General features: G+C 38.4%; 1 non-coding gene across 1 annotated transcript; it reads left to right on the forward strand.

The window, feature by feature from the left end:
* The first annotated feature begins 7,355 nt into the window (after positions 1-7,355).
* On the forward strand, positions 7,356-7,515 carry LOC131275681 (U1 spliceosomal RNA). The gene has a single exon (XR_009183138.1). It is a non-coding gene; the product is annotated as a U1 spliceosomal RNA (small nuclear RNA).
* Positions 7,516-24,865: the final 17,350 nt, after the last annotated feature.

Here is a 24,865-nt window from a genome sequence, read left to right on the forward strand (position 1 = left end):
TGATTATAGATGCTGTTATGAAAATTGGATGATTATGGGCATCAGAAAAATTAAATTATAGAGGGCCATATAAGCTCTGGACCACAAGAGTGCTACATGGGCAGTGAGAGAACAATCTACTGTGGAGAAGAAAGCAGAAGCAGAGTTTTGTAGATGCTGCAGGCTCCCTAGGCCTAATTTGCAGCTTTTCTAGGGGCCCTTGTATGAGCCAACAGTCCTGTGCCACAGAACATCCCTTTCTTGGACTTTGGGGACCAGTTCTGCCTGCTCTCAACTAAGTTTCTGGAATGCAATGGTTGCAAGTGAGGGTATTCAGCATTGTTCCAAGAATTCCTCAGTCCCATCTCCCCTAGAAAACAAAGGCAGAAGAGTCCTTCTTCCAACCCAATGCATGGACCAGGAAAGAGCTCCAGACTCCAAGCAGCTGAAAATATTCCAACCTCTGAAGAACATCATACATGACTTTGAACACTATCAAATCACCAACTGTCAGGAAGAAAGAAACAACATTTTGGTATTGCCATTCATAAAGCAAGAGACAGACTAAATTGCATAGATTGTCTAAAATGATATTCACCTCTGTTTTAAGAGACCATTCAGCACAATCACTAAATTCTTTAAAAAGGAAAAAAAAAGAATGATAACATATGGAGCAGAATCTGTTGCTTGTCTATTCAATTACCACTTCCCTCTTCCAGCATTAGGCAATCCATAATGTTGGGCCATAGCCAGGACATACTTTTGCCAACTTTCCCAGCTTCCCTTTCTGCTAGAGGTGGTCACGTAATCCAGTTTTATCCAGTAAGATAGAAGGGGAATCTGATTGGGAGGATTTTAAGAGACTTTTGCTTTCCTGATATAAGGGACAGACAAAGCTGGTGCCATTCATTTCCCCTTAACCAAGGAAAAAATATTTGGAGTCATGGTATCAATTTTGTGATTATGAGGGGACAAAAATACAAGAGAATCAGAGATCACACTCTGATTTCACTGAGCCCCTGAATATACTCCAGCATCCAACTACCTCAAGACTACCTATTTTGAAGGCAGAGTTAAGGATTATTTGATTAAGCCTCCATAAATTCAAGTTTTTTCTTTTCTTGCTAATAAAGACATTCCCAACTAATATAGGGGAATTGCATAGAACCCAAGGCCAAAGTTGAAGCAACATTTACTTTATTTTTTGATACAAAGAACACCCAATGACCTAACCAACCTCCAGTCCAATCTCAGTCTCTCTTGACCTTGCTGGTTCTACTGCAATTTTGAATAATTCATATATATATACTATTCATTTTCTATCTTGCTCCTTGTGGTAGTTTGGAACTGTGTGTACCCCAGAAAAATGTGTTCTTAAATTTAATCCATTCCTGTGGGTGTGGACCCATTGTAAGTAGGAACTTTTGATGAGGCTACTTCAGTTAAGGTGTGACCCACCTCAAAAAGGTTCTTAATAGTCTTAATATTCTCTTATAAATATCCTTTATAAGAAAATGGAATTCAGACAAAGAGAGCAAAAGCCACAGAGGCAAGAAAGTGAAAGCAATGAAAAACAGAAGAGAAGAGCCAGAACAGCAGATGCTGCCAGGTGTCTTGCCATGTGGCAGAGGGGCCAAAGGTCACTGGCAGCCCATCTTTGGGAAGAAAGTATTGCCTTGATGATGCCTTAATTAGGATAATTTCATGAATTCAAACTGTACACTAATAAACTCCCATTGTTTAAGCCAACACATTGTAAGGTATCTAATTTAAACAACCTAGGTAACTAAAACACTCCTAAAGAATGGAATAAAGAAGCATTAACCATCAAGATCTCACTGATGTTACTGGATGGTTTCTCAATTTTATTTAGGAACATTGAATTTCAATTTATTTTCATTAAATTCAGCAGGAAATATTTGTGTCTTTCCATGAAGTGTACCCAAAACTAAGTCAATTGGAAGGTCCTGCATATAATCTGCTGCATTCATTTAAAAAATCCACAGAGTAAGATTTTACATGCAATTGGCAAATATCACATTACCATACACCAATAGTACCAGCCATACATATTGATTAAGGAAGTACATTAAAACCATCAACTCTATCATGCTGTTATTCCTAATGTGGCAAAGGCTGCTGAGTTTCAGCATATAGAAATTATCTTTTTATTGGAGTTACTATCTATAGCAAATTGATATTTTTTATGAATTCCAAAAATAGATGTTGGATTATGTTTGCAAATTGGTCTGTCCCTCCAGGAATATTGGATTATATTGGTTTCAGAGGTTTAACTTTACTTGATTAAATAATGATTAAGGCTTTTGATTGGGCCATGTCAGCAGAACATTGCATCCCTGTCCCTTGGTGGGTGGGGACTCACAGAGAAACCGCATGGCAGAGAAGGGAGGTTGGAGTTTTGAGCTGGAGCCCAGGAAGCAAACACACAGGAGAAGAACACAGAGAAATAGATAGCTCCACAGACATTGCAGAGCCCCTGGGAAGAGAGACAAACCATTCATCTCTCTTAGCAGATGCTGGCAGCCATCTTGCTCCAACATATGGCAACAGACTTTGATGAGGGAAGTAATTTATGCTTTATGACCTGGTAACTGTAAGCGTCTATCCCAAATAAATACCCTTTATAAAAGTCAACAGACTTCTAGTGTTTGCATCAGCACCACTTTGGCTGACTAATACAGTATGTAATTCAGGTTTATAGAAAAGAAGGAGATTCTTTCAATATCTGTAAGAAAAGAGAAACATGCTGCATAAGGACAGCTCTGGAATTTCAGTATGTGCTCCTAGCTCTCCTAGGGGAAGACAAGTAGAAGTATGCTACAGAAAAGATCAACTGGCTATCATGACTACTTAAAGTTCTTATGCGTAAATGCTGAATTTAGCTTCTCTAACTAATCTCTCCTTTACTCACAAAGAAAGCAGACATAGGACAGATAGAGGGCCTATGTTCCCATCTGAACTCAGAAGGTTTTCAAGTGACAGAGAAGGCATTTCCTGGTATGCTACTAGCTTTCCTACAACCTTCACCTTTATTTCATTATAACAGCAGCTAACACTAATTAATACCTTCTATGCATTTTACATGCATTAGTCCATCTAAACCTCATGAAAATCATGAGGTATATACTATTCATGAACAACCCATTTTACCAATAAAGAACCTGAGGCATAAAAGCTTAAATAACTTGTTCAAAGACACATGACTAAAAAGTGGTAGTACTTAGATCTAAACCCAAGGAGTTTGGTTCCAGAGTTGTAAATCTAAACCACTGAGCTATGGAGCAACCTGAATGCGTATTAACATTCCAGCTAATATCTCTAAGCAAACTACTTCAAAAGGCAATGTAGGGGAGAACATTTTTTATAATGAAAAACGTCATTTCATAATGGTCTTGATCTCCTGGCTCTTCAGCCTTCCCATTTGTTCTGGTAAAGGCAGGAGCTAAAGTCGTCACATTTGACCTATGGGATGAAGGGTTGACTGATATGCAGGACTTTCTGTGCTAAAATCAGTACAGTCCCAGGCAAACCAAAAGCATTGGCCATCACCCTATCACTGATATAAATTTCTCCTTCCATCTTATGCTCAAGAAAATATGTCAATTACCAGTTCTCTGAAGCCAAAAGATGAATATGATGCCAGGATCTTTGTGAAGTTGAAGGACAAAAATATTTTCTCATAGTGCCCTAGAATTTTCAATCATCAGGAAAACTGATAAAATGAAATTTATTGAAACTCTTATATATCACTGATGGCAACACAAAATGGAACTGCCCTCTGGAAAGTATTTTGGAAGTTTCTTATAAACTTAAACATATACTTACCATATGACCTAACAATCTCACTCCTGAGAAATAAATATGTACCTCACTCAAAAACCTGTGCACAAATGTTCATAGAAGCTTTACTCATAATTACCCAAAACTGGAAGCAATCCAATTATTCTTTAAGAGGGTTAAGAGATAAACTATGCTACACCCCTACTCAGCAATAAAATTGAATAATTTATGAGTGTAACAATTTAGGTGAATCTCAAAGTTATCATGTTGAGTGAAAGAAGCCAGTGTCAAAAGATTACATACTGTATGAACGAATTTAAATGACATTCTAAAAAGAAAAGGACTCTGAACTGATGGATAGTAGACCAATGGTTTCCAAAGAATAGAGGTTGGGGGAGAATATATGAATATGAAAGAATGATATGATGATATGAGAAAGTTTTTCAAGATTATGGAACGGTTCTGAGTCTGGTAGGACTTACCTAACTTAAAATTCTCAGAATTTTATGACAAAAGAAAAAAGTAAATTATAATTTTAAATATAAAATAAAATTAATTTATTCATGAAGGATGGTCTTTAAAAGGAAAAGTTTATTCCACTAATGGCACAGAGCATAAAAAAGGGGACAAGGAGTTTGGAAATCTGAGTTCCTGTTGAAATAGCCATTAATTCAATACATCAACTTCACTAAAGGTCTGAACCCCAGACTTCAGTGTCTAACCAATAAAATGAAAGCCATGAACTAGTTCTCTAAAAATGTCTGACCCATATTTAAAATTGTAAAAAATTATGATCTTGCATCATATGGAATTCCCCAAGTTGTTTGTCTTAAACTCTAGCAAAGACTAAAATTAGCAAAGAGTGGTAGTTGGAATGGGCAGACATCAAAAGAGAGTATTTCCTAATTTTAGAAATGCTCTAGAAAGGGGAAGTAGATAAGGGCAGAAGTATTCCCCACCAGAAAAAAATAACAAAGGTAACCTTCAAACTCAATGACCTTTCTTAGGCATTTAGTCACATGAAGGACCCTATAAATGATTTTATGTAAATTTTTAAATCATCCTCTTCCCTTCTTGCTCAAAACAAGACTTTACAAATTGAAGGGGAAGAGAAAGAAAATCATGGCTCTCTCTGCCTGAAACTAAGATTTACTGTGTGGTTTTGAGACACAGGAATGAGAAGGAAAGAGAACTTTTTAAAAATGCTACACTGAAAGATTTTAAAGTTACCCAAGTTGGAGTATACTTAATCTGAAAGCAATCAAACTGAGCATGTTTTCATATGGAAATTCTGGAATAGAAAAGATTAGTCTTTCAACTATAATGAAATGACCCTTAAAAATTATATCTATATTTCTAATTGAGAAATTCCTGTGGAACAGAGGTGAGAAGATCTCTTTATAAAGGACTTTAGAAAAACGCTAAAGGATATTAAGGGGAAATGGACAACAAACAAATCTGTATCTTGCAGAGAATTTCAGAGAAAATTATTAAAGAGAGGTGTGAAAATGTAATTTGTTAAATTTTACTTTAATTTTCACAACTTTTGATGTCATAGATTTGCTCCAAATTATAACATAACATTGAATTAAATTGAATATTAAATATATGTAGTGTTCTAGTGTTCTGATTCTTAATCCTTAACATTTAAAAGCATTTAAGTATTTTTAAAAATGTATTCCATATGCTTTTGATTTATTTTCACCTAAATCATCAAATTACAGTTTAATCAGAGCCTCTTCATGTGCTAAAACATTATTGGGTTTATTGGGTGTATTGAGTTTTCCTGCAATCCTTTTATCTCACAGCAAGCAATTTGAATGTTACAACAGGAATGAACCTTGGAAGCCTTATTGCATCTAAAATAGCAACTGAAAATGCAAAGTGTATTTTAAAGTAAGTAAAATATAATTCCTCAGTCCATTATCTCACAGAACCAACCTTAAAGCACACTGACCTCAGAAGTAATCAGATGCAACCTCCAATCTGATGCAGAAATTCCTCTGTACCCCATTTTTCTGGAACATATTCTCCCCCATGAGATAATGTTACAATACTGTTGTGAAACAACTCCAATCATTCCATACAGCCTCTGATTATTGACACCAAATCTGTTTCCTGCAGTTACCTTCCTCAGGACCTGATTGTGTCCTCAAGGACACCAAAGATGTTACCTTCCTTACCCACATCTGCTCTTTGGCTACAAAAATAGCAAATCATGCCCCTGTCTTGGTTTTCTCTTCTCTCTTCAGCTAGTCCTCATACGACTAGATTATAGCCTCTTCTCATTCTTGCTAAATCACTGTAGGCTTCCTTCCTTTACATACTGTGCAAGTAGATCAGAACACAATGATCCTCTTATACTCAAATGGTAGATAATTGAGGTTATACCTACCTCAAAATGAACAATATATTTCTACTCTTGTGGTATCGACAGTGTTGTTATTATTTAACATGACCAGGGACAAATAAAGAAATGTCCCTATCAGTAAAATGAAGAGGTTACATGAGCTTGAGATCATCAGAGAAGCATTTCAACAACTGAAACTTCATGCTAAGGTTAATATGTTAAAAAGCCAAGCAGGGAGTTGCTTAGCAAAGGTAAAGGGGAGGCAGAGTGTCTGCCTGCTTGAGCATCTCCTCAGCACAGTCCCCACCTTCAGATTCCTCCAATGTTCTCCTAAGCCTTAGATTCTTGTTCTAAAAGTCCAAACCCAGCCCCATGTTCCTGAGGAAAATGAAGTAAAACTTGCTAATTCAGAGTGTTACTTGCCTCTAAGAGGGAGTAAAATCATTTGCATTACCCCTGTCCCGGATATTATGCCAATGCCTCAGTGGTCACTCACATCTTTTATCATTAAGGTAAAGATTTTGTTTGTTTGCTTTTTGGTTTTCATTGCTTTGTTTGTTTTTGGTTTTGCAAACCTTTTACCCGGAGGAAAAATATAAATCAGTAATCATATACATGAAACTCAATGTAACTTTGTCTTCATTTATTTTAGGAAAGAGCAAGGTCCTATTCACTGAAAATTAAGGTAAACCAGAAAATACAAAATGAAATAAAGAATTTTTAAAAAGTAAAATAACAATGATAACATGTTTGGTCTAAACAACAAGAGCCAAACAGAAAGGGGGAAACATGCAGCAAAGGATGAAACACAGGAAGAAGAAAAGGCAATAAGAGATTTAAAAAAAAAAAAAAACCTCCCACACAAGTGGAGGGGGTGGGGCGAGGCAGGGACTCTAATGGTGAAACACAATGTGATGTAACTTCTGTTCACTCCACACCCAGCCAAAGAGCAAAATTCTTCTGTCCTAGGCACGCCATTTCAGAGGCTTCATCTTAGTGAGAAGATTACTGCCTTCTCTGTCCCTGCTCCTAAAGACGTGTCCATGACAGCACTCAGCACTCCACTCATCATCTCACACACAATAGAAGGAATGCTGACAGATTTTAGTTTGTTTTTAGGATTTCTGATCAAATTGTGTGGGGCTTTCACTGTATTAACAGAAAAAATATATATATATATACACACACATATATATATATATATTCTCAAAATTTAAAAGAAAATATACTTACCTGGCAGGGAGATACCATGATCAGGAAGGTGGTTTTCCCAGGGCAAGGCTTATCCATTGCTTTCCAGATGTGCTGATCACTGTGATTTCCTCCAATGGGGGAAATTCAACTGCATAATTTGTGGTAGTGGGGAACTGTTCACACTTTCCCCTGAAAAATAAATTAAAAGAAAATAACTAGGGAAGTGGATGTGGCTCAAGTGATTGGGCTTCTGCCTACCATATGGGAGAATGTGGGTTTGATCCCCGGGTACTCCTGGTTAAAAAAATGTGCCCGTGCAGTGAACTGAGTGCCCGAGCGAGTGCCCACATGGTGAGCCAGTGTCTGCTCAGTGAGCCAAGCACTGCATAGCGAGCCAGCGCCCGTGCAAGTGAATCATGCATCAAGATCATGAGCAACAAAAGAGAGATGAAGGGGAGAGTCAAAGCAAGGTGAAAAATTCCTTTAATAAATATTTATCGCAAGACACAAATGGGACATTAAAAAAGGATTTGGGTGTCCAATGGATGTGTCATGATGATGGGAACGAGTGTTGTTGGGGGGGGGGGAGAGGGGGGGGTGGGGGGGTGGGGTTGAATGGGACCTCACATATATATTTTTAATGTAATATTATTACAAAGTCAATAAAAAATAAAAAAATTAAAAAAAATAAAAAATAAAAAAGGATTTGGGTGGAATTTACTTTCTACCAGTGCAACGTTTTTCCTTAAGTTCTTGGAGGAGCTACCAGCCCAGGGTGGGCACACAAAGTGCGAGACTGACTATAGCTGATCTTGAACAACAATTTGGCCTCACTCTAAGGCCAAGAGCCTACAGTAGATGTGGCCACTAAGACATGGTGTTTTTGGTATTTGTTCCAGTTGAGCAAATTCAGGGCATTAGGTAGCCACAAACCCACACATGTAGTAAGTCCAATTCCCTTATTAACCAACAATCCCAGGACCCACTCATTCTTGTTTCAAAAGAGAATAGCTCCTGGACAGGAAGTTTCTCACAATAATAGAGGCCATTTCAGTGAGGTGCTATAAGCCACTCAGCACCACTCAGAAAAAGCCCAGGAGTTCATTCTACTTCCTTGGATAGCTCTGGATCTGATATAATCTCTGGCCCACACCCTAAGCATCCTTTATAAACACACTGAAAATCTCATGATTCTGGATCTCATACGTCGAAGAAGCTAGACGAGATGGTACTTTTCTCACTGTTACATTGAATTTAGCTGAACAGGTTCTAAGCATCTACTGAACCTCAGTTATGGACAGAGCACCCCCATCTGAAGTCATAAGAACTGCCTGGGGGAGAATAAAATTGCCATTGTTACAACTGATGAACACATATTGGAGCATTGCCACTAAGTGTGGATTATAGCTTACGTTATATTTTAAACTTTCTCCGACGCAATTTTAAAAGTTATGACAAGATATATCGTGACCTGGACCTGTCATCTCAATGTCATTCAGGACAATTCCAATGTCCCAAAAATGCCCCCATATTACACGTATTTTTTGCCTGTCTGTCCCCTCAGAACCTCCGGTGGCCACTGCCTCCACATCAGTGATAAGAGTTCTTCCATTGTACCACATTACTGAAAGACGTTGTTAATGTGGGAAAGTGCAGGAGGGGTAGGAAGTGGGGCATATGGGAATCCCCTATATTTTTTGTGTAACATTTATGTAATCTAAGTATCTTTTTAGAAAAAGAAAAAGAAGAAAAGATGAAGTCATGGATCTCAAGAGCTCAACTAAAGTTGGAGGGATCAACAAGTAAACTATTTGGGAGGTATGTACAGGGTTGTGAGAGCAGACAGGAAGATATATCTGACCTGAGGAAGGTTAAAAGATTTAAGATGTAAGGTTGAACCAGCTGGTGATGCAACTAGAAAAACACTTTGAATAAAAGGGGGAAATGGTAAAGACAAATGAGTTTATACAGTTAAGAGACTTCAAAATGAGTTGGGAGGTCATTAGAGTGATCACGCTTAAACACATCTCAGCAAGATCTCAGAGATAGCCAAAGTAGATACAACTCCAGGTACTGGTGCTCCTGAGGGCTATGGAGACACCCAGGTCCTACGGTCATGACAGATGGCTCCAGAGTTCGGAACCTTGCCAGTGGACCCTACTTTGGAATTTGTGTTCCTGAGTGTGATGGAGTTGGACTCAGATGTGACTTTTCTATAAATGCCTCTTCTGCCACTTTTACTGAACCTGTGGTTGGCACTGGGGTTGGTGTACACTTAGGAGACTTGAATCTCTGGACTGGCCATGTGCCAGCTGGGCCCTGAGCCTCAGCAGTGTTGCAACACCTACTCTCCAGTTCTTTGGACTTACCCAGGTCAGCTGACAGGGAAGTGAGGATGGACAACCACCACACCAAGGAAGCAAGAGAGTCTACAGCTACAGGCAAGAGAGTCCAATCCACCAGCTGTGTGGGATCAAAGCCCCCTCTCAACTGAGAGGTGGAGTGGGCATCACGACCCCAGGGACCTCAGGATGGAGGATAATAGATGAGTTAGAGTGGACTTACTGGTATTCTACTATAGAACTATTGTGACTCTAGCAATGGAAGAAATTATATCATTGATGTGGAGACAGTGGCCACAGGAGTTGCTGAAGGCAGGGAGAGGGAAAAGGAGGTGTGATATGGGACATTTTTGGTACTTGGAGTTGTTCTGAATGATATTGTGGAACAGATGCAGGACATTATATATCCTGCCATAACCCACTGAATGGACTGGGAGAAAGTATAAACTACAATGTAAACTATAATCCATGCTGTGTAGCAATGCTCCCAAATGTATTCATTAATTGCAATTAATGACTGTACAATGAATGTACCACACTAATGAAAGAAGTTGTTGATGTGGGAAAAATGGAGCATGGGGGGAGTGAGGCATATGGGAACCTCCTATATTTTTTAATATAACATTTTGTGTGATCTATGTACCTTTTAAAAATAAATTTTAAAAATGTATTTTAAAAAAATATGTAAGGCTGAATTCTACCTGACCATGAGGATATAATGACCCCAGAAGTCAAAGAGATTTGAAATATTTTTAAAAATAGCTCCTATCTCTTTTAATCAAACTTCAAGTATCTCATTGGTTTTTTTTTAAGATTTTTTTTTATTTATTTATTTCCCCTTCTCCCCCCTGTCCCCCCACTGTTGCCTGTTCTGTGTCCATTTGCTGTGTGTTCTTCTGTGTCCACTTGCATTCTTGGCAGCACCAGGAATCTGTGTCTCTTTTTGTTGCATCACTTTGCTTCATCAGTTCTCCATGTGTGCAGCACCATTCCTGGGCAGGCTGCACTTTTTTTTTAATGAGGCAGCTCTCCTCGAGGGGTACACTCCTTGTGCATGGGGCTCCTCTATGTGGGAGACACCCCTGCATGGCAGAGCACACCTTGCACGTGGCAGAACTGCCCGTGGGCCAGATCACCACATGGACCAGGAGGCCCTGGATTTGAACCTTGGACCTCCTATATGGTAGGTAGACACTCTATCATTGAGCCACATTCGCTTCCCTCTCATTGGTTTTTATCACCATTGGTGTTCTGCCTTCAATTTTATATTGGCAGAACTTTTTTAAAAAGAGAAAGCTATTAGTTTTTTGACTAGTATGTATTATCCTAGGTTGTCAGGTACCACTATTGCATTTTTCAAAAATAAATAAATAAATAAGTTGCCTCCTGATGTAAAACTCTTTTCTAATTTTACAGACATTGTTCATTCATGTTACAGTAGGAACCAAGCTCTTGGCCTTTGCCTTTGTCCCCATTCTTGGCCTGTTTTACCCTCAGTTCTTACTAACATCTCATAAGAAGGTATCATGAAAATATAGAGGACTCCCATATAACAACCCCCTCCTCATCTCCCACTCTTCCCCATTAACATCTCGCATAAGCATGGTACATTTGTTACAATTGATGTAGAAATATTAAAGCATTGCTACTAACCATGGTCGATGGTTTACATTATGGTTTACATTTTGCACCATACACTTTTATAGGTTTTGACAAAATGTTTAATGGGGAAACGGACTTGACCCAGTGGTTAGGGCGTCCGTCTACCATATGGGAGGTCCGCGGTTCAAACCCCGGGCCTCCTTGACCGGTATGGAGCTGGCCCATGTGCAGTGCTGATGCACGCAAGGAGTGCCGTGCCACGCAGGGGTGTCCCCCATGTAGGGGAGCCCCACGCGCAAGGAGTGTGCCCGTAAGGAGAGCCGCCCAGCGCGAAAGAAAGTGCATCCTGCCGAGGAATGGTGCCGCCCACACTTCCCGTGCTGCTGACGACAACAGAAGCGGACAAAGAAACAATACGCAGCAAATAGACACAGAGAACAAACAACGGGGGGGGGGGTGAGGGGATTAAATAAAATAAATAAATCTTAAAAAAAAAAATGTTTAATGGCCTGTATCATTGCAAGATCATGCAAAACAACTCCAATATCCTAAAAATGACCAATGGTACATCTATTCTTCCCTCCCTCTCCCCTTGGAAACTATGGTAACCACTAGTTTCAATTTTTTAAATTAATTAATTAATTTTTAATTGTATTTTTTGGAAAATACATAGATCACAAAAAAGTGTTACATTAAAAAATATAAGAGATTTCCATATACCCCACACTCCACCCCACCCACTCCTTCCACATCAACAACCTCTTTCATCATTGTAGCACATTCATTGCATTTGGTGAATACATTTTGGAGCACTGCTGCACTGCATGGATAATAGTTTACATTGTAGTTTACACTCTCCCCAGTATATTCAGTGAGTTATGGCAGGATATATAATGTACAGCATCTGTCCCTGCAATACCATTTCAGACAACTCCAAGTCCCAAAAATGTCCCCACATCACATCTCTTCTTTCCTCTCCCTGTCTTCAGCAACTACTGTGGCCACTTTCTCCACATCGATGCTCCAATTTCTTCCATTATTAGTCACAATAGTTCTATAGTAGAACACCAGTAAGTCCACTCTAATCCATATTTTATTCCTCCATCCTGTGGACCCTGGGATGGTTATGCCTACTCCATCTCTATATTGAGAGGGGGATTAGATCCCACATGGTTGATGGATGTGATTCTCCTGCTTACAGTTGTAGGCACTGTCAGTTGCCTGGTGTGGGGGTTGACCATTTTTACCCTCCTGTTAGCTGACCTGGGTAAGTCCAATGAACTGGAAAGTAGGAGTTGCAACTCTGCTGAGGCTCAGGGCCCAGCTGGCACATGGCCAGTCCAGAAATTCAAGTCTCCTAAGTGTACACCAAACCCAGTGCCAACCACAGGTTCAGTAAAAGTGGCAGAAGAGGCACGTATAGAAAGGTTGCATCTGAGTCCAACTCCATCACACTCAGGAATACAAATTCCAAAGTAGAGTTCACTGACAAGGCACTGAACTCCAGAGCCATCTGCCATGACCGTAGAACCTGTATGTCCCCATCGTCCTCAGGAGCACCAGTACCTGGGGTTGTATCTACTTTGACTGTCTCTGAAATCCTGCTGAAACATGCATAAGTGTGACCCCTCTGATGTCCTCCCAACTCTGTTTTGAAGACTCTTAACCATATAAACTCATTGTCTTTACCATTTCCTCCTTTTTTTTCCAAGGTCTTTTTCTAGTTGCATCACCAGCTGGTGATGGGTAGTAATACTTTGGCACAAGGGAGGCTCATCCCCAGGAGGTATGTCCCACACTGTGGGGAAGGTAATGCATTTTTATATCCCATGCTGGGGGGAAAGTAATGCATTGTTTGTCCCATGCTGGGGGGAAGGTAATGCATTTACATGCTGAGTATGCTTGCTTCGGCAGCACATATACTAAAAAAACTTTCAGTTTTTTGAAGAATTACGTTCATAGTTACATGTATTAATATTGAGGGCTTGACATATTGGCCTGTTTTCTCCTCTTAGGCACTGTCTATGATCACAAGAGATTCTTGTCTCTGTAATTGAAAACACAGAAGGACTCCCCAGAATGGGAGTTTAATGTTTTGTTTATTGTGTGGGTTTCTATTCACTGAGATAATGCACTATGACAAAATGAATACTTCCATATTTCATAGAGGCATGCCCCAGCTGCACCCTATCCTGCATATCCCTCCATCCCTGATACGCTGCACCAATAATACTCCCTTGCCATCCCCAGCCCATCCCCAGTTCTATGGATAGTCCCACCCAAACCCCCTACCCTAGTCCCTTAACCTAAAGCTTCTTTGAAGATAAAAAGAAAAAATAAGACACTGGAGGAACATATGGAAGAAATGGTCACTGTACGTAAAAGATAATAGATCTTATGATGATGAAAGCACAATGAATATTTTTTATTTTTTATTTTTTATTTTTGTATTTTATTTTTTTTATTATTTTTATTTTCTTATTTTTTTCAATTGATTCTTTGGGCTTTCTTTTGGAGAGGTTTTGGATTGCAGAATGGTCACAACTGTGACAGGAAAGGATCACTGGTGTGGGCTCTCAGTGATGGGGGATGTGTGGGGATGGGTGCATCTGGGGCATGTTTCTATGCCATATGAGTATGTTCATGTGGTAATGGGATTTTGTCTCAGACAGTGGAGACCTACATAATAACTTAAAGAATATTGAATTCCCATCCTGGGAAGTCCTGCCACATCCCCTAAAAGAGTGGCAAGAGTTCCCCAAGTACACGGGCAATACCTAGTGAAAGAGGACAGACCAATATGCCAGGCCCTTGATATTGATGGTTGTACTTATGATCTCTGTTCCTGTGAAATTGAAACTTAGCCTAGTGTTACATATCATCTAAGAGTTACCTCCTGAACGCCTCCCTGTGGCTCAAACATGGCCTCTCTCTAAGTCAAACTCAACATATAAACATACTACCTTCCCCGCCCCCACAAGGGACATGACTCCCAGGGATGAACGTCCCTGGCCCTGAGGGACTACTACCAAGGAACAATGCATTTGGAAAAAAACCTTGACCAAAAGGGGTAAATATTAAATACAAATGAGTTTTTATGACTAAGAATTTTCAAAGTGAGTCAGGAAATCATTCCAGAGATTATGATTATGCACATTTCAGGAGGCTTTCATTGACTGCCACAGTAAACAGTGCCTCAAACAGTGGGGATCTGAGTGCTCTAGAGACATTTTGACACTATAAGCAGGAAAGACAATCTCAGGAATTTGGCACCCTGTCAGTGGACCTTACCTTGAAATATATGCCTTCCAAGGTAACAGTGAGGCTAATTTATAATTTCCAATTTCCCTACACATGGCTCTTCTACCCCTCTTATTTGAGCCTAGCAGTACATTCATTAAATATATGTCCCAGAGACTGAAGTCTCTGGTCTGTTCATATGCCAGTAGATCCCTGAATCTCAGCAGAGTTGCAACACCTAATCTCTAGTTCATTGGATTTACAAAGGACAACTAACAAAAGAATGATAATGGGCAAAGCCCATCCTGAAAAACAGTATCTGCAATGGCAAGCAAAACAGATCTATCCACCTGCCTCACAGGATCTAAGGCCCCTCTCAATCAGAAACAAAGTGGTCATCACCATGCCAAAATCCTCAAGATTGAGGAATGAACAAACATAAGAGGGAAACACAACTATGGACTAAAGTAGACTTATTATTATTCTAGCAATGGAAGAACTTGCAACATTGATATAAAGGCAGTGTCCACCAGGGGTTCTGAGGGGAGGGAGAAGGAAGAACTGGTCCCACATGGGCATTTTGGGGACATTGTAATTGCCCTGCATGACCTAGCAATGATGGATACAGGCCATTATACATTCTGTCAAAACCTATAAAATTGTGCAGTGCAAAATATAAACTATAATATAAACTATAGACCATAGTTAGAAGAAATGCTTCAATGTGTTCATCAATTGTAACAAATGTATCACACTAAAGAAAGATGTTGTTAATGGGGAACATGGAGGTGGGGAGGTATATGGGAATCCCTTTATATTTCTGATAAAATATTTATGTAATTGAAAGCTTCTTTCAAAATAAAAGTTTTTTAAAAAGAAAGTATTGTGAAAAAATTTAGGTTAAGCAAGGCAATTCAAAGAACTCTTCACTAGTATGAAAGTCAAGTGTATACCTGAATATTATTAACCTGTGCTATCTAAGTCCCTTATTACCCCATTGGTTTGGTTTTGTGGGGATGGGGTGTGAGAGCATGACCCCCTCGGGCAGTATAATAGCATTTCCCATGTGAAGAGAATAATCTGATGCAGCTTCTAACCTACACTTCGAGTCTCCTTTTTCCTACTTAAAAAATAGGCACTAATGCTTCTTCCTCCCCATGATTCTCTCATTGTTCATGAAGAGCATGTCTTCCAAGCAGATCAAAGTCCCCAGATTTTACTTAGGAGAACTGGTGCCTCTTCTTGCCTTAAAATCCTCTACAAATAAATGGCTAATGAATAGAGAAATGACATTTATACTTAGGATGTGGAGGTGAGGTTAGCCCCCCTCCGCCCACAGCAGGTATGTACCTCTGGTACCCTTGGAAGTACAATTACACTAGATTGACTTAGATGCCATACTGCCAGAGGCAAGGAACATACTAGATGGTGTTTGATGAATTTGCTAGCCTTATAAATCTGATTCGTGATTCCATGCTTCTAAGAAATCTGAAATTAAAGGAAAGAAGTTGGATCAGCAAAATTTAATTTTGTGAGCAATACAGCCATAGGAGTAATGCACTGAACTTCCTTTCCTGATCATATAAAGATATAAAGAAAATGGATACCCCTGATTCAAGAAGTTGGGGGAAATGAGAAGAAAAAACATGTGACCAGTATCTTTTGCTAAAGTGCACTATCAAAAATAACTTATACTGATTCTTTTCTTGAAGCACTCACTTTTCACAGGTAAAATTTCCCACAGTTATTATTTCACCCAGTAAGATATATTAGGCTCTGATGTGTACCACACAGTGCTGAGAACAGTAAGTCAAAAACAAAGGACAACTGAAATCAATTGGTTGATGACTGAAAAGGGTTGCCGTTTTCGAATGATAAGTATGTACCAATTGGTTAGTATTTCTTGGTCTTTGCAGATCCTCTGTATCTGAATCACCATAAAAGTTTTGTAGAAATGCTAGAATTGGATCTCACCTAACATCTAGTCATTTCAAGTCTCTAACTGACGGGTAGTTTTAGCTGTTTTACAGGGTTCGCCTGAGATTCTTCAGCACACTGAAGTTTGAGATCGCTGTCCAGCAGCGATCTCAAATTTACATCATTCAGGGGATAAAATACAGTCCTGAGATGAGGGAATGACTCAATTACATGAGTTTAAAATTTACTGAGTCTTGTCCTCACATTTCTTTTCTCATACTCAAGCACACATTCAGGTGAAAAACCTTTGGCTCTTATGGCTGTGAGGAAATTGCTGTATGCTTAAGAACTTCTTTTATTAATAGCTCAGTCACACTTGAAGAGTTGAATATATTCGAGTCTCGATTAATTTTATAGTAAAGGAGAGAATATCTTGATTCACTTGAATCAGTGAGCATTTTTCATAGAGATTTTTTTCTAGTTGGGACATGATAATAATCTATTCTTAGCTCACAAATGAATGTCAAGTTTTAGAGCTGGGCTTTTGGGTCTGACCTCCCTAAAGAGGAGTAAAACGTACTAAAAAAATCTTCCCACTACCTCTCCTATCCCCTGGTCCATCACTGTCAATTGTTATGGATTTTTCCTACAATTTAGCAAGCATTCAAGTTCCAAATAACTAAAGGCAAAGAGAAGGAAATAATCATTATTAAAGCACACAAATATGCCAGGCAGAGATCACCCCAGAATTTTTTGTCTCATATATTCACATCACAACTCTGAGGGTAGATATTATTAGGAGTATTTTACAGTTAAGGATAGGAATCCGATGGCAACGAAATGATGAAGCCATAAACAATGCCATGTCTTCCCCCTTCAGACCTGTCTTTATTATACCAGGCAGAATATTCTTTCAATGCAAATACACTTGAAGGAGAGCACATGTTACTCTAGGGAGTATATGATATTATGGGGACAAAGGGACTTTTTAAACTCCATCAGAATGAGTTTGAATCAAGAATGTATCCCTCCCTATATTAATATATCCTTGAGCCTCAGTTTCCTCATCTATAATAGGAGATACTCTTTATTGCCTTCTTATGAGAAATAATTGAAATTAAGAAATTGCAATGTGAAATCATCTAGCACCATAATAAATTTTAGCTTTGGTCCTTTCCTTTTTTTATAATATCAATTACTTTATTTTTTTTGAGATGACATGATTTTTTTACACTTTTTTATTAAAGTTAATAGATCACAAAGAATGTTACATTAAAAAACATTTAAAAAAAAAATAAAAGGTTCCCATATACCCCACTCCCCATCCCCCCAGCCCATCATTTTTCTAAATTGTATTTTTTGAAGATTCATACATCACAAAAAAAAATGTTACATTAAAAAATATAAGAGGTTCCCATATATCCCCCACAATTACTTTAATAAAAATATTTTTCTAAAGTCTCACTGAAGTAGCTCATGAAGACAGTGAGGAATCAAAGACAGTAAAACATCAGAGAAGTAAGGAAACCTTGGATAATGGAAGGAAAAGACACAACAATAATGTTGAATGGAAAAAAGATGAAACACCCAACTAAACTTCTTTCACTTGACAAATCGTTATGATAAATAAAGGTTCAAATGCTGAGATTTTCTGAAGTTCAAATCATCAGGCTTTCCCTGATTGTTACTGTCATCTACAAATCCTGGTCTGTCCCCATCTTTTCATGAATGGTTTTGTCACCTGGCTCCGTATCTTCCTTTCCACCTGTCAAAAAGCTTAGTGACATCAATAATCTGACGTTCTCCCACCTCCTTCCACCTCCTCATGTCACCTGCCTCATTAACTATATCGCCTTCAAAATCTCTGTCTCAAGTATCCCACTCTACACACCACATTCTAACCTTTCATTTCATTTACCTATACACACTCTTCAGTAACTCTTTGCTTTTACTTATCGAAACCCCCAATATTCACTCTATCTTTCCTTTCAATCAATTTTTTGTGTCTTCACTTCTCTTCTTACCTAGTTTGGATTCCATTAGTCCTCAATTAACATGATTCCCTTAGAAACACCCTTCACTCTTTCCTCATACTCATTCAGCATACTTATATGGCAAAGCTCCAAACCTGGTAAAACTGAGCAAGCTGCGTTTCAAAGAAGTTGAATTTTCCAGAGAAATATATGCAGTCATACTGTCTGTTCTCCCTTTAAATGTATGATTACAAAAGTACACTTACTAACTGCCAGCCCTTCTTACAATAATTATCCATTCATTTTCCCAGTCATGCCTTCTCATTCTTCTAAAAGTTAAACTCTTAGATTAGTTTCTCTTTCTCTATCATTTCTCCTGTGATCTCTTGATGATTGTTATATTCAAATAAATGATCTATTTAATATGATGTCATCTCAGTTTCTTCCCTCTTCATTGCCTTTTATCTTGCCTTTAACCCCACCTTGAGCACATATTTTAGTAATAATACATCAGATTTTATCATTACTCATAACTGCACCCAATCCATAATCTCTACTTCAAGCATACTATTAGCTAACCCAATCTCTTATTTTTAAAGCTCACTCACTTTTCTCTCCCATCCTTACTCCAAAAATCCTTTGACCCAATTGGACAACCAATCTATTAATCCTACCTCCTATTCACTTTCCGTCACTCTTCTGCTCTCTTTTCCTTCTCACCAAACTTAGATCTCAAATGCATCATTTTAATTACTCCTTTGCATACATCTTCAGCTAGCTTGCCTCTTTTGTACTTGTCAACTGAACGGTGGAATGTGGTTGGAGAAAAGCACACAACCATGCTGACTGGTGTTTAAAATATGACCTGAAACATCAAGAAAACCAACACTGCCCAGCAGTCTTCAACATTCCTGTGACTTTCTCACTTTTCACACACCTCTTTACTATCTTCTCTTCTTTCTCCAAACCCCCACACTATTTCCCTCCTTACTCTCTGCAGAAAGACTAGCCTCCCATTTCCTGGTAAAGTAGAAGTAATTGGAAGAGAACTCCTATGTCCTTTCTGCATCTGTACACTTACCCCTTCTTTCTCCCCTGGTCCTATGGATGGAAGTACTCCTATCTGAGGTCAGCCCCTCCTTTTGTTACTCATTGTTATTCCATCCCTTCATCCTTACTCAAGCACTTTGCCCCTATAATTATCCTCCCTCTTATTTGCAAAACCAATATTCTCATTAGCATATAATCATAACATAATAGCTTTCTTAAAAACATCCTTCTTGGCCCCACATCTCTCTCCATCACCTGTCCCATTTTTCTGTTCTCCTATATAGAACATTTCTCAAAACAGAAGCTTCAGATAGCTGTCTTCATGTTCTCATTTCCTCTAATCAGACTGTTAACTTACATTACACAAAACTCACTTTTGTCAAAGTCACTCTCAAGTACATTGCCAAATCCATTCTTGAAAGCTTGGTCTCCATCTACTCTAATTCTCAGCAGCACTGTGCACAGTTCATCATATCCTTCTTGAAACAGTTTCTTTCCTTGGCTTCCAGGACACTGCACTTTGTTTTCCCTACTGCCTCACAGACTACCCCTTTCAATCTACTACAAGACCTTCTTCTCTTCTTAATCAATACCTGGTGGAGTGACCAAGGCTCGGTTCTAGACCATCTTCTTATCTAATTGATGTTTACACCCCAGGTGCTCTTAGTCCAATACCTTAATATTTCATCTGCATAATAATGATTCCCAAATTACTAGCCTTGACTCCTCCCTTAAACTCCAGGCCTGTCTAAACACTTATTTGACACCTCTTAGTATCCCCAAAACTCAATTCTCGATTCGTACTCTTCAACTGCCAAAACGACTTCTTCCCAGGCTCTCAATAAAATGGCACTATCATTTCCTACCTCATTTCTCCATCCAAAAACCTAAGGGTCATCTTCGATTTTTTTCACTTTTGCAGACTCCCCAAATCCAATCCATCAGTAAGGCTGATTCACAGTAGGATCTCAGTAAATATATATACAATGAGTGATTGAATGAATAAGCAAGCAGAAATAATGAAAAACTACTACTTACAGTCAAAGGACACAATCAACAGCATTCATTTTTGCATGCCTTTTTAATAACTTCTGAGGAAATGAAACCTGTAATAAAGTAAGATGCTAGGATTATAGCAAGAGTTCTCACTTCTCAAATTTGGTCACTTCCCCTTAAATTACTGGCATCATTTGCTCAGTGCTATTTTGGAATGTCTAATTTCTCTTCTGTTAAATAAGTCTTGATATATTGAATTTTTTTTAATCCTTGCTCTCCATATTTAATAAATTCTTGAGACTTCTTTAATATGCTTATTGCCAGGCATTGGCTTTGCAACTGCTCAGGTGAAAACTTGGAAAACAGAACTCATTAAACCCACTATCTAAATGTGTCAGAGATGAAAAATAAGAAGTCATATCAGATTACATCTGGGAACACCTTCTGAAAGTAGAATGAATAAAGCATCTCCTTCAATTAATATTTTAACCCAAATTTTTTTCTTTACTAGTCAACATCAGATTTAATTAAAAATGTAAACAATTAATGTTTTTAGGAATGAAAAAACAAGTTCACTTTTCTTTTGGTATACAAAGCATATTCGTGCCTATAAAAATGATTCAGGTCACTGACTTTTTAAACAAGGAGCAAAAGCACCAAGCAGAGTTGACTTAAATATCCATTAGTATCTCAGTTTTATTAACTGTCATACATATTCCCTTTTAAGCTCTTTTGACTTCAGTGAGAATTTATCAGGTAAAAAATATACAGATCATGCACATCACTAAAATTTTGTCTAACCTCACTTGCAAATTCCATCCTCAAATTGACAAGTCAGTCATGAGACAATTAATTCTAACAAGGCCTCACACAGATAGGTCAATGGTCACAAGAGCAGAAGGCACAGACTCTCTACCATCCCTTGAAAATCATTTCATAACACATATGCTCATGACTTGAAGTCTACAGTGTTATTTTTGAAACCCTTTCACCTAGATAATGAGCATAAACAATTCTTAGTTTTTTCATCTGAAGCATGACAAAGCTAACTTAAATGAAAAGATGAAGAAATTATACCAATAGAGGGTAAAGAAGCAAATTTGTTGCAGAGGGTAAGAAACTTTCAACGTAAGAAAACAGAAATATAGAGGATCTCTGTATCCATTGAAGGCAAAACTGAAAGTGTTACATGAAGCATACTTTTTAAACTTCATGAAGAAATGCCTGACAATAAATAGTCGTTGGAGAACACTATTAAGTAAAACATGTAGTAAATCCTTTGCTGGGAAGATACAGTGGTTAAGGATTTGGGTTCTTGGATTACTTTATTTTTTAAAAATAATCAGCTAATGAGTTTTTGCAGCTGCTTCCAGCAGAAATAATCAAATACTACTACTGAGAGTCTAAACTTGCATTGTACTTATTAGGGTTGTGGCCTTGAATAAGTACCTAACTTCTCTATCTTCAGTATTCCCACTAGGAAATGGATAATAATAATACCTGTCCCATGGGGCTGATTTGAGGGTTGATAATTGTAATAGCCAACATTTATCAAGTGCTTGCTATGAACCAGTTAGCACAAAAGAACTTTGGTAGTATAAATTTGCTGAATCCCTGGAAAAACTCTAAACGGTAGTTGCTCTATTCTTATTTATGTAGAAGAGGAAATTGAGGCTTGAAAACATGGCCCAAGACCAAACGCATTAGCATTACCTGGGAGCTTCTTAGAAATGCAGACTCTAAAGCACCTCCTTCAGATTACTGCATCAGAATCTGCTTTTTAATAGCATCGGCAGGCAATTCCTGTGCACCTTGAAGTTTCAGAAGCACTTGACTAAAAACATAGTGGAGAGGGGGTTTCGAAGCTTACAAGTCTTATCCCATAACCGTGTAAAATAGTCCCTTTGCATTAAAGAATCCATGTACAGTACCTAGCAAATAATAAGTGTTTGGTATCATTATAATATTTCAGAGAGAGTATGTACAAGGTTCTACCTGGTGATAAAAGAATATATATATTGAGCTTGGGCTGGAAAAAATTATGAAATTGTTATCACCTAACCCTTACCATTGACAGGAATATCAATCATAAGAATCATAGGACTTAAATATTAGAAAGGAACATGAAGCTCTAATAATTCAAATCTCTTGTTTTATTTCTGCAGGAATTGATATGAGAGAGAGAGCGATGAAGTAATTTGACCAAAGTCACTCAGTTAATTAGGGGCAGAGTTAGCACTTGAACTTTGACTTCCTAGATAGGCCTGCAACCATATCACAGTTATTACCGACTTCCCTTTATTCCCTGCTACAGTGCAGATCAAAAAAGACCAATTTAATAAGTAAGTAGCGGAGCAAGTGGTTTCATATTACTGTTTAAAGTGCTCTACCAACCACAGAGGCTACTTCAACATCTATGAAAATAAGTATCTTCATAACGTGCTTCTTCAGAAACCAGTTTCTTACTGCTTCCACCATGGATTTTCTCATGAGTGTTTTTCTGGCCTATGACCAGAACATTGATGCAAAAAAGGTGTTGTGTAACATTGTCAACTTTGGGCAATAGTAGAGCATTTGCTGACAATCCCTATCTTTCTATCCAACACTAATCCCTATTGTTCTGTATATCTTTATAGGGGAAAAAAGGTGAAAGTGTTTTGATCCTCTTTGAATCGCATCATACTCCTCAGGTAGTGCTGTGCCTGTGCCCATAGTGTTCAAAGTTATTCCTAAATTATAGTTCATGGGTATCTACCAACTAACAAAGCTTTGAGACAATTCCTTAAAAGATACATTGGCCTTGATTTTTAATTTTTTTTTTTTTTTGAAGTACAACAGTCAACTGGATTGAAGTTGGTACCAAAGTAACAAGCATACTGTTGTCGCATGGTACTAACTTGTAACCTCTTGAGTACTTCTACCAGCCTGTTTAACCTTAACTGTCAAAGCAGAACCACCAACCCGATCTTGAAATGTTGCCTCGCCACTGAGGCCAGGCTTGTGCATCCTGAGCTACTGTGTTAGATTTGTGGCAGGTTACTGGTGCAGTAGCCACCTGGCAGGTTGATGTGGGGCAACTAGATCAAGAATCAGACTCTGTGGAATTACAGTGAGCAACAACAAGGCTATGAATTGAGACTAAGTAATCAATGAACCCAATAAACCAATGTTCAGAGATCAAGAATGCAGCTGCTCTTATTTAAATGTAGTCTCTGGACAGAGTACAAGTCTAGAAGAAAGGTCACAACTTCAGTGAGCTTCACAATCAAAGGCTTCAAACACATTATAGGTAGTAAAATTATAATAGTGCCTCCACATTTGCTCAGTGAGGAAGAAAGAAATGCTTGATTTAATGTCAATCATTGCAATCTCCAATGCAGAGATGGTATTCAATCAAATATTTATTCAACATCTGATACTGTCTATACTGCTCTATGCTAGGAGCTATAGGGAAATCCAAAAGAAGGGAAAGACATGGTCCCTGATTTTAAAGAAATTAGAGTCTAGTTGAAAAATCATATACTCTCATAGCACTTTAAAATTATTCTTAAAGCTCTTAATACAATAATAAGCAATTTTCAGAGTAATTATTACTTTAACATCTCCGTTCTATACACCATGGACTCAAAAATAGTGACTGCCTGGTTCACCACTTTATTTCTGATGCCAAGGACATAGGAGTTGCACAATAAACATGCTTTGAATAGAGGAATAAATGAATATATGATTGGCATACTAGAAACATTTTAAAAATTGGATATTATCCAAATTGTGCTTAGAGTAAATAAATACAAACTGGAGCAATTTTTAAGAGTTTGATTAATGGGAAAGGACTAATTACTATCTTTAGTATAATCTATAAAGACTAAGATAAAGCTAAATATACCCAAACATAGGTGCTTAAAATGTCTACTTGATTTGTTGATTAAAAGTTACCACTGCTGCTCCAGAACCTGGCCAACGAAAACCTGATATCTCCCAATTGTTTCCTCCAGGCTACTATGCTCTCCCTGTCCAATTTGTGGAAGGTGGGAACACAGCTTCAGCTCTTAGTTCCCCACAACACAGAAGTCCAGGCTGTAAAGTGTAATAAATCTTTAGTGAAATTAGAGATAGCATGAGTATAACCCATGGAGTAACTTACACCCTCAGTAGGGGTGGCTACTCACAGCTGACAGAACCAAGTGCCACCTCAGGATCACTTTCCAGCTCCTAAATTAGGCAGGGGCCATCTCACCTGCCCATAATGAGGATCTGTAGGCATCTCCGCTCCTAGAAGGCCAGTCGCAGGCATGAGAGGGAGCTGAGGGATCCTCACCTCTTCTAGGCATATTTGCACCCCTATCTGCAATGAATTGGTATAACCTCTATATCCAAATTAAGACAATAACAATTCAAAACCTTCTCCATTTAAGAGCAGG

The sequence above is a fragment of the Dasypus novemcinctus genome, chromosome 2 (assembly GCF_030445035.2).
Source record: "Dasypus novemcinctus isolate mDasNov1 chromosome 2, mDasNov1.1.hap2, whole genome shotgun sequence".
Classification (NCBI taxonomy): domain Eukaryota; kingdom Metazoa; phylum Chordata; class Mammalia; order Cingulata; family Dasypodidae; genus Dasypus; species Dasypus novemcinctus.